This window comes from Zootoca vivipara, chromosome 1 (genome assembly GCF_965207765.1).
Source record: "Zootoca vivipara chromosome 1, rZooViv2.hap1.1, whole genome shotgun sequence".
Lineage (NCBI taxonomy): Eukaryota > Metazoa > Chordata > Lepidosauria > Squamata > Lacertidae > Zootoca > Zootoca vivipara.
The window spans coordinates 88094363-88102696 of record NC_142582.1 but is presented as its reverse complement, the minus strand read 5'-3'; the positions used below and the strand labels follow the sequence as shown (position 1 = coordinate 88102696).

The 8334-nt window shown below is 42.3% G+C and overlaps 1 protein-coding gene across 5 annotated transcripts in view; it reads right to left on the bottom strand.

Annotated features, from left to right (window-relative positions):
- RAD51B (RAD51 paralog B) overlaps window positions 1-8334 on the bottom strand; it is a 305174-nt gene that overhangs the window by 53802 nt on the left and 243038 nt on the right. The window lies entirely within an intron of this gene.

The following is an 8334-nucleotide window of genomic DNA, read 5'->3' as shown; positions in this document are numbered from 1 at the left end:
GCCATTTGGTATTACCAGTGCTTCAGCAATTGGCCAACATGCCTGCTATAGGAAAGGAAATAATTAATAGCTTCCCCTCCCTGTAATCACTGCAGAAGGAATAGATCAACATGGGGCAGGGGTGGAATTACCCCCTAATCAACAAGTATTGCGCCCCAAAGGCCTTAGAAGAGGCTATCACATTTAAGCTATGTGAATTTAGGGATCATGGTGGACTAATTTCCTACTAAAATAAACTCTTTGCCTAATAGTACCTGCAACTGAAAAGTGTATTTATCTCTAGCATAGTAGCTAGATGTTGGTATTGGGTGTAGGAAACTCAAGGCTCAAATCCCTCCTTAGCTATGAAGGTCAAACTACTGCCAAGGCAGTAGTTCACAGGATATGGCATAAAAGCTTACAAACAGCACTGTAAGATGACTGATCCCTTGCACAAAAGAGGTACTGGAATAATACTCTCTCCCCCCCCCCCCCCAGTTACTAAAGCAGCAAGGAGACTGCATAATACTTGGTAAATGCCACCCATCTGTCCTAAAGCAGCACCCAGCATCTCACTTGCATCACTCATCATTTTCTGGATTCCGCAAATTCCCAAGTCAAAAGCAGACCAGGACTTCCCCCAAAGTAAAGGCCTTGCCCCTCTATTCAACTTTACAAGATTTCCCCTTTTTTTCTCTCCCTTTCTCCACCCCTAAAAGCTCCCTCTGTCTTGCACCATGCCAGAATCCCCAAAGCAAGATAACTGAACCATAAGGAAGGAATATCAAATTAAGGCTGCAATCTTATACCTACTTAGCTGGAATCAGCTGCACTAAACTCAATAGGGCTTACTTCTGAGCAGCCAAGTTTAGGACTGTGGTGAAACCCAGACGTAACCTCCTATCTTCACCTCCTTCAAGATAGATCTGTCCAGTGTAAGAGACACTGCTCTTATCACTAAGGATAGGACTTTAGTGCATAATGTGCAAATAGCAAGGAAATCATACTAGTTTTTTTAATCTTCCCTATGGAATTACAAATGTTTGATCTGTTGAACTCATATCCTGGCACATGTTTGCTTCAAACTATCTCAGTACATTTCTGACATACTCAGCTTTAAGTGTACTAATGATGCCAAGGTGAGATTTGTTCATTTTTATTTCGATTTATGGATTTATAAATCTATATTTATAGATATACATATAGATATAGATTTATAGATTTATATATCAGCCTTAATTGTAAGATTCCAGGATTTTTAATTAATTAATTTAAGCTGTTCAGATGACACTTAATCCCCAAAGTTTGTAAGTGACGTTCAGTGCCTCCATCTTCTCAGGGTTCAGGCTCAGTATACTGGTCCTCATCCAGTTCACCATTGAGCCCTGACAATGGTTCAGATCAGGAGTAGGCAACCTAAGCCTGACCAAGGCTGATTTGCAAAATCATGCCTGAACCCAGATTCAAATGGATCCAGATAATTGGTATCCTCACAGTCATGGCGAACCTATGACACGCGTGTCAGCACTGACACGCATAGCAATTTTTGGTGACACGCGGCCGCATGCCGAGACCTCACTTCTGGCCACTGGCGGAATGCCGCTGAGCCCACTTCCCCAGCAGCAGACCCGTTGGAAGAAGGCCTGAGCCCAGAGTCCCACTGGGAAATACCTTATTTTTCCCCCTTTTAAAATATTTTTTAATTTTATTTTTAAAAAACTTCAATAATTTTTTCCCTCTCCTTTTTCCTTTTTTTAAAGGGGAAACAATTATACATTTTTGTTATTTAAACTATTAATATCGCAAAATTATGGTTTTTTTTCTCGAAGTGACACACCACCCGAGTTATGCTTGGTTTTTTGGTGAATTTTGACACATCAAGCTCAAAAGGTTGCTCTAGGAAGACCTGCAACTGCCTTACTAACACTCTTCTCCACCATCTTACCAAAGAAGGGGTATTTGTGACGGGGCAGAAGTTGTTCTAAACCACAAGGTCCAGGGTGGGCGCCTTCAGAAGCAGACATACTATTGCCTGTTTAAGGGAAAAATACAAAACTCCATAGCCATGTCCTAGAGCCACCTGGGCAAGCCCTTTGACTGGCTTTCACCAGCTAGGATGGACAGGGATCAAGAGAGCAATAAGCTGGTTGCAGCACTGCAATGGTCCTGTCCGCATCATCAGGCCGCATAAACTGAAATAAACCCCATAAAGTATGGAAAGGTGCTGCATTGTACACTTTTACTAGAAACAACCTCAGAAACCCTGATTTAATTAATATAGATATGAACTTACTAATTCTAAGTCAAGCTTTTCCTTATTTCCTTGAAATGGGTTGAGGGGAGATACGCAGAAGAGACACACAAGTGACAATTCCCATGTTGCCAAGTCAGAGGAGCTGCAGTAAGAAAACAATGTGATGGGAAATCAATGTGATATTTCACATTCCTTCCTCCGTCTCACTTGCAACTAGCAGCAAAGATAACGCATTAAAAATAGATGCGTCCCATTTCTGTCTGCGAGTAGCACCATTCAGCGAGCAGCACAGTCAGTTTGATCAAAGGGGAGCAGAATGCAGTTTCTCAAGTCTTCATAAAATGCTTATCAATGCTACAGCAGTTAAAGAATTCAGTACTTCTCCCCCCCCCACCCACACTAACACACAACCTGCACTCTAATGTGTACATTAGCTGGTGCACAGCTCCCTGCAAACCAGCTGGGGAAGGGAGGGAGGGAGGAGGTCAGGCTTTCAGTGCAGCTTCACACTACAAAGGGCTCCTTTGTTATTCTAGCTCTGTTTTAAATATCTGATGACTATTCTGAGCCATGTCAGTGCCAAATTCCCCTGCTTTGCTGCAGACTGCACAACAGCACATTGTGGGCAGACTGGATGGGAAAGGCTGCTAGTGTATGGATATCCTCCATTCCTTTGCTTCTCAGGCAGGTTTGCTCATTATCTCTGCCATCTTTTTCTATTTTCTCTAATCCCCCATAATACTACCTGGCTGCTTTGGGAACAGAGACAGAGCCAGCTCCTGATACAGCAGTTTACCCTCACATAGTGTGCCAAGATGGGTGTAGTCGCTCTTCTTAAGCTAAGGAAGGCAAAACAACCCAAGTGTATCCATCTTGCACGGTACAACTATGTCAAAACTTGTTGAGCCTGTACCATCTCTTTTGTGATCTTGACAGGAGATTTCCTAGGGGAACTTAAGTGCTGAATTTGGCAGTGATTTAGGAGGTTGTATTTCCTTCAAGACTGTCTTAAAGACATCTCCAGATTCCAGAACCAATCTGCTCAGCAACCAGCATCCTACAACTTTCAATTAGGACCGACAGCTTTGTGAGTTTGCTTCCAATGCAATGGGGTTCTAGGTGTGAGCTTCCCACATTACGGTTCTTATAAAACCTAGGCAATACACTGTCATGTACTGTATTCACATTCATCAAAGTATGCTAGGCACCAATGTCACAAGAAAACACGGATGAGGATGGTTTGTTATGTATTGATGCATGTGGATATGGGCATCACGCAGCAAGGTGTGGTATGGCCTCAAATGCATCATGAAAAACAACATCTGTGATGGAGGAAGTTCAAATGGCACTAGTGGGCAAATGCTTGGGGCACAAGTGATCTAGAGGCCCCACCAAGGCTGATTTCATATTGTTTATTACATTTGTGTACTGCTCATATAACTAAGTTCTCTGGATGATTTACAGACCAGTATACACAACCCGAAATTTAAAACACTAAATCAAATCAGCAAACAAAAAATAAGTAAATATAATACTAGCAGCATCCTATTTGTCTGTTTACTGAGAGGAGGAGTACTGGGCCAGGTGACTGGAACTGCCCCAGGTAGACCTACCACCCACCAGACTCAATTCAATAGCAAAGTTGTCTTTTGGAATTGTTCTGACAGCTGCATTTCCAGCTTCTTTTACTAATGCCCAAATAAAACTACATTTCTCAACAACAGTCTCACAACTCTCACCTTCAGTTGTGTATGTGGAGCAATGGCATCTGGAATGAGACGCAAAATCAGCAATGGAAAAACCTTCGGGGTTTACAGCTAGTGATGCACAGATAAATCTATTTCCAATCTGTTTTCTAAATCTGCTTCATACCTTATTTCTGCATATCATTCATGAATTTGAAGAAATTCTCATGGAAATTAATACAGGTGACAACCATTTTGTGTGGGGGTTCCATTCCTGGACCCTGCCTGTGTTGGCAGAGTGAGTGTAAGCCCACTCTGCCAAATTACATCCCCTATGACCCCATTCCTCCCTCTTCTTGGTCTTCACCTTACCTCACTGCTGCCATGTCAGATGATGTGTGAGAAGATGGGATGGATGTGGTTTGGGTGATCTGTCAGGGAATGGGGGTGTTCGTTAGTTTGGATGACCTGTGAGGGAAGAGGGGCATAGTTTGGGTAATGTGTGAGAGAAGGGAGAAGGGGTTGGGAAAGGGGTAAGGGGTAATGGGCGAGGTCTAAAGGGTTTTGGGGGGTGAGGCGTAAAGGGAGCGGGTTGGCATGGGGGGTTGTGGAGGATGATAGGTAGGCAGGGGTGGCTGCAAAGTCAGTGAAAGCATTTTTCTTGTTTTAACTGAACATTTCAATGAGAATCAACTATGTGACACATCAGTAATTACTGATACTGTAAAAGGAATGCATGATGCTGCATATGATCTCACTAAATTTGCAAATGTAAAATTATTTTATAAAAACAACTCATGGAGAGTTGGGTTTACCAGTGGTTAACAGTCAGAATGCTCATTCTTCAGAGTAAACTGCAACAGATTAGTAATGGCAGGCCTGCACAGAGCTAAAACTTTCTGATGCGGGGCCAGTTTCAGCACTCAAAATTCCTGGGCTGCTGCCAAGGCTGTAATGCCCAGACAGAGCTTACCTACCAACTATACTTTTTTGGCATCTCCTTTAAAAAGGTTTCCCTCCACTGGTCCAGTGTTTGAGCCCCTGGGTCTAAATGCCATTTTAATTTTCTGTAATACTCCAATGTACAGTAGCATCCCCCTGCAAGCATTGTGGGAAAATTAAAATGGCAGTTCTTAAGTCAGCTGGCGCTGCTTGAACTGAAGCTGTGCCTGCCACCACTGTCAGGCAAGCCCATCAGGATCCATCAACAGAAGAGCAGACTCACCAATGGGCATTTGCCCAGGATACCCCCCCCCCAAAAACCCAACAACAACCTGAAGGGGCCCTTTTAAGATGTGATAGTTTATTAAACGTGGAATACTGGGCTGGAGGCTGTGAGTTCTGCCCAGCATATGCATCCTTAACACCATGACCTGGTCTGAAAAGTGGGTATGTGTGATCCAGAATGTTGAGATATCAGAGAAAATTAAAATTGTACTAAAAATGTATTTGTGTGAAAGTAATCAGTGTAGCACTGCACTGTTATTGCTCCAACAGTCTTTTGTGTTTCCAAAACTATTTTTCCTATGAGAAAGAACACAAAGTATAGACTTGATACTCAGTACTTAACTCCTACTTCTTAAAACTTGAATTCACACAAACCTGTTTTTCATTTAACCGATTCACCTGAGGCTTCCAAGATGCTCAGTTATTGCAGATAAAGGCTTTTCATTATTTGTAAACACTACTTATCAAATGGAAGGAAGCCCTGGGGTTGGTAAGAGTCTGTGGTTAGCAGGTACACTGTTAGTGCAAATTCACCCCAGGCCCTCTTCTCACCTTACACTTGAAAAAAACAAACCCTGCTTTTTCCAGAAGTTCCACTTGTGTCTGTTATTTATTTGTAAAATGTACAGTCAATACATAAATATAATACTTGTTAAGTAGAATTTAGACTAGACCTATAGAATATAATCCACTGCCCCAGTGAAAGTACCCATGACCTCCAAAGATGTTTTCAAATGGTAGAGCTCAGTGCTTTATATGAATAGGAAATAGTGTTGCTCTGTTCCATGGCGAAAACAGCATAGAAACAGCTCCAATTGCAGTCAACGAATTCTTGATTTCTCGTCAACCTGTTAAACTGATTAAAACTTGCATTCCAGATGTAAACCTTTTGATGTTGTAAAGAGATTGTGACAGAAAAGCTATTGTGCTAATAAATTTCTCACTTTCAGCAAAGTGCAGACTTCACTCATGTGTACAGAGGAGGAAAGGAGAGAGGATGCTGAATCAAAGGACAATTATGGTGGATTTCTCGCCAGCTCTATGTACCAGGGGCTCCAAAAGCGATTCAGCAGCTGATGAATAATTTGGCTAGTACAAGAAAGACATTCTAAGCCCATGAGCCATGCTTCCTTGTGGGAATGTATTCTTTATCCTTTTTTAGTTTTAGCACAATATTTCAGCTGGCATCAAATTAATTCATTGTCTGAACTCACCCTTCTTCATAAAATCATCATAGCAGGATAAGGATCTCACTGTTAGCATATAAACAGTTTGCAGTGCATGTAGGCATTTGATGTGGATGCAAACTCATTAAGAACTGGGTGGCTAGAGTTGCTATCAGTTCCTCATCTGACACCAGAAAGCTCTGTCTAAAGGCTACTACGATCCACAGACCAGTACAATTACCTACACTTGGCTAGTGAGGTTTTTGATATATAGATTTTCCTTTAAAGAAGGAAATGCAGCTCCCCTGCATAGCCACTTTTGGGAACTGGGAGAGTTTCAAAAGCAGTTTGTTGAACAGGGGCTGCTTAAAATAATAATAAAAAGAGTCTCACTGAGGAAACTGAAGTCCTTGGGCACAAGTAGCAGCTATCTGGATTGTGGCCACGATCAAATGAAGGCAACCCAAAGCAGCAGATGAATCCATCACAACAGGGATCTTGTTTTGAAGACTAACACGTCAAGCATTGCAGAAGAAAATGCCAGGAAATGTGAGACAGAAGCATTGTTTCTAAAGAGAGTACTTTTAGAGGCTTCTACATGACATTACAAACTGTTTATAAAACTATATTAGCTGTGAGATCCTTAGAGGGTCATCACAAGGGAATGTTTGCTTTTTAAATAGACAAGAGTCTATTTCTTTGCAGAGAGAAAAAAACCCCATAAGCATCCATATGGAAAAATCATATGCTTGCATGCATGAAAAAAACACCCTCCTCCCTCCTTTTGCCCTTGCATGTACCTCTTAATTTCTTCTCCATCTGCTTCTCTGCAACTGACTTCGACTCTGACTGAAAATAAGAGGACATCTAGATAATCATGAAGCTGATCTGCTGCTTAATAACCAACCTAGATTCACACAAACGTGAGGCCGAATTCAAACACTAGAATAATCCTCACCAGTATCCACAGAATCCATGGTTTCGTGTTATCTTGAGAAAATTCTCAGCAGGCAGAATTTGACCCCTGCCCCCCAAGCCTAGCTGTGCCAGTGACACCCACCAGATACATCAACAGGGAGGGTAAAGGGGACAAATGGGCTACCAGCCGATGGTGGGCTTTGCAGGCCCCTCAGCCAGCCAGCCAATTTCATCTTACCTATTTGCTTTCGTTGGGGCTATCCAGCTCTGCCACAATGTCTCAGCAATGTGCAGACCCTGCCCTAAGCAAAGTAACTTACAGGATGTTGCCCCAAAAGGCTGCAGGGGGACATCCTCCTCCTCTGCTTCTCAGTAAGGCCAGGGGGGAGCCATGAGGATAGCAATCCTAAGAGCTATTACTGCACCACTGGCGGGACTGAAGCAAACTAGGAATCACTTTGTGTTCTCCTCATAGCACAGCTCTGTCCTGCTTCAAGCTGCTCTTAAGAAGATTGTGTTAGTTCCCTGAAAAGAGAAGCACATCTGAAGAAAAGAAAGCAACCATACTGATTGCTGAAGGTTAGCACTGGCAAATTAAGAATAAGAAACTCCTTAAACAGTATTAGTTGGAGAGAAAGAAATCTGAAGGGAGAATAGCAGCTCCTGGAGTCTTGATTTTGAATGCCAGGTACCATAGTATGAATAACATCACACACACACACACACACACACACACACACACACACACACAACAGAACGCCACCACTATTGTTTCATGTTTTCCTACTTCACTGAGCTTATGACGGCATTAGCATGGGAATACTACATTTTCTAAATTACTTTCCATCTGGCAAACATTGATTCCTCCACCCCAATGTTTCAATTTGAGCGGCAATTAATATATGTAATATCAACAGCTTATGCAACACCTGATCTTGCCAAAACATCAGCAAAAGTTGCTCATCAGCAAAACACTAGCATGCACAGCTATGTGAATCCATTTGTTACTCAACAAAGCCAGCAGAGGGAGCACAAAATACTAGCCCTGCATGTACAAACTGAAAAAAATAACAGCTGCTTACACACATCACTTCTCATTTTCTGA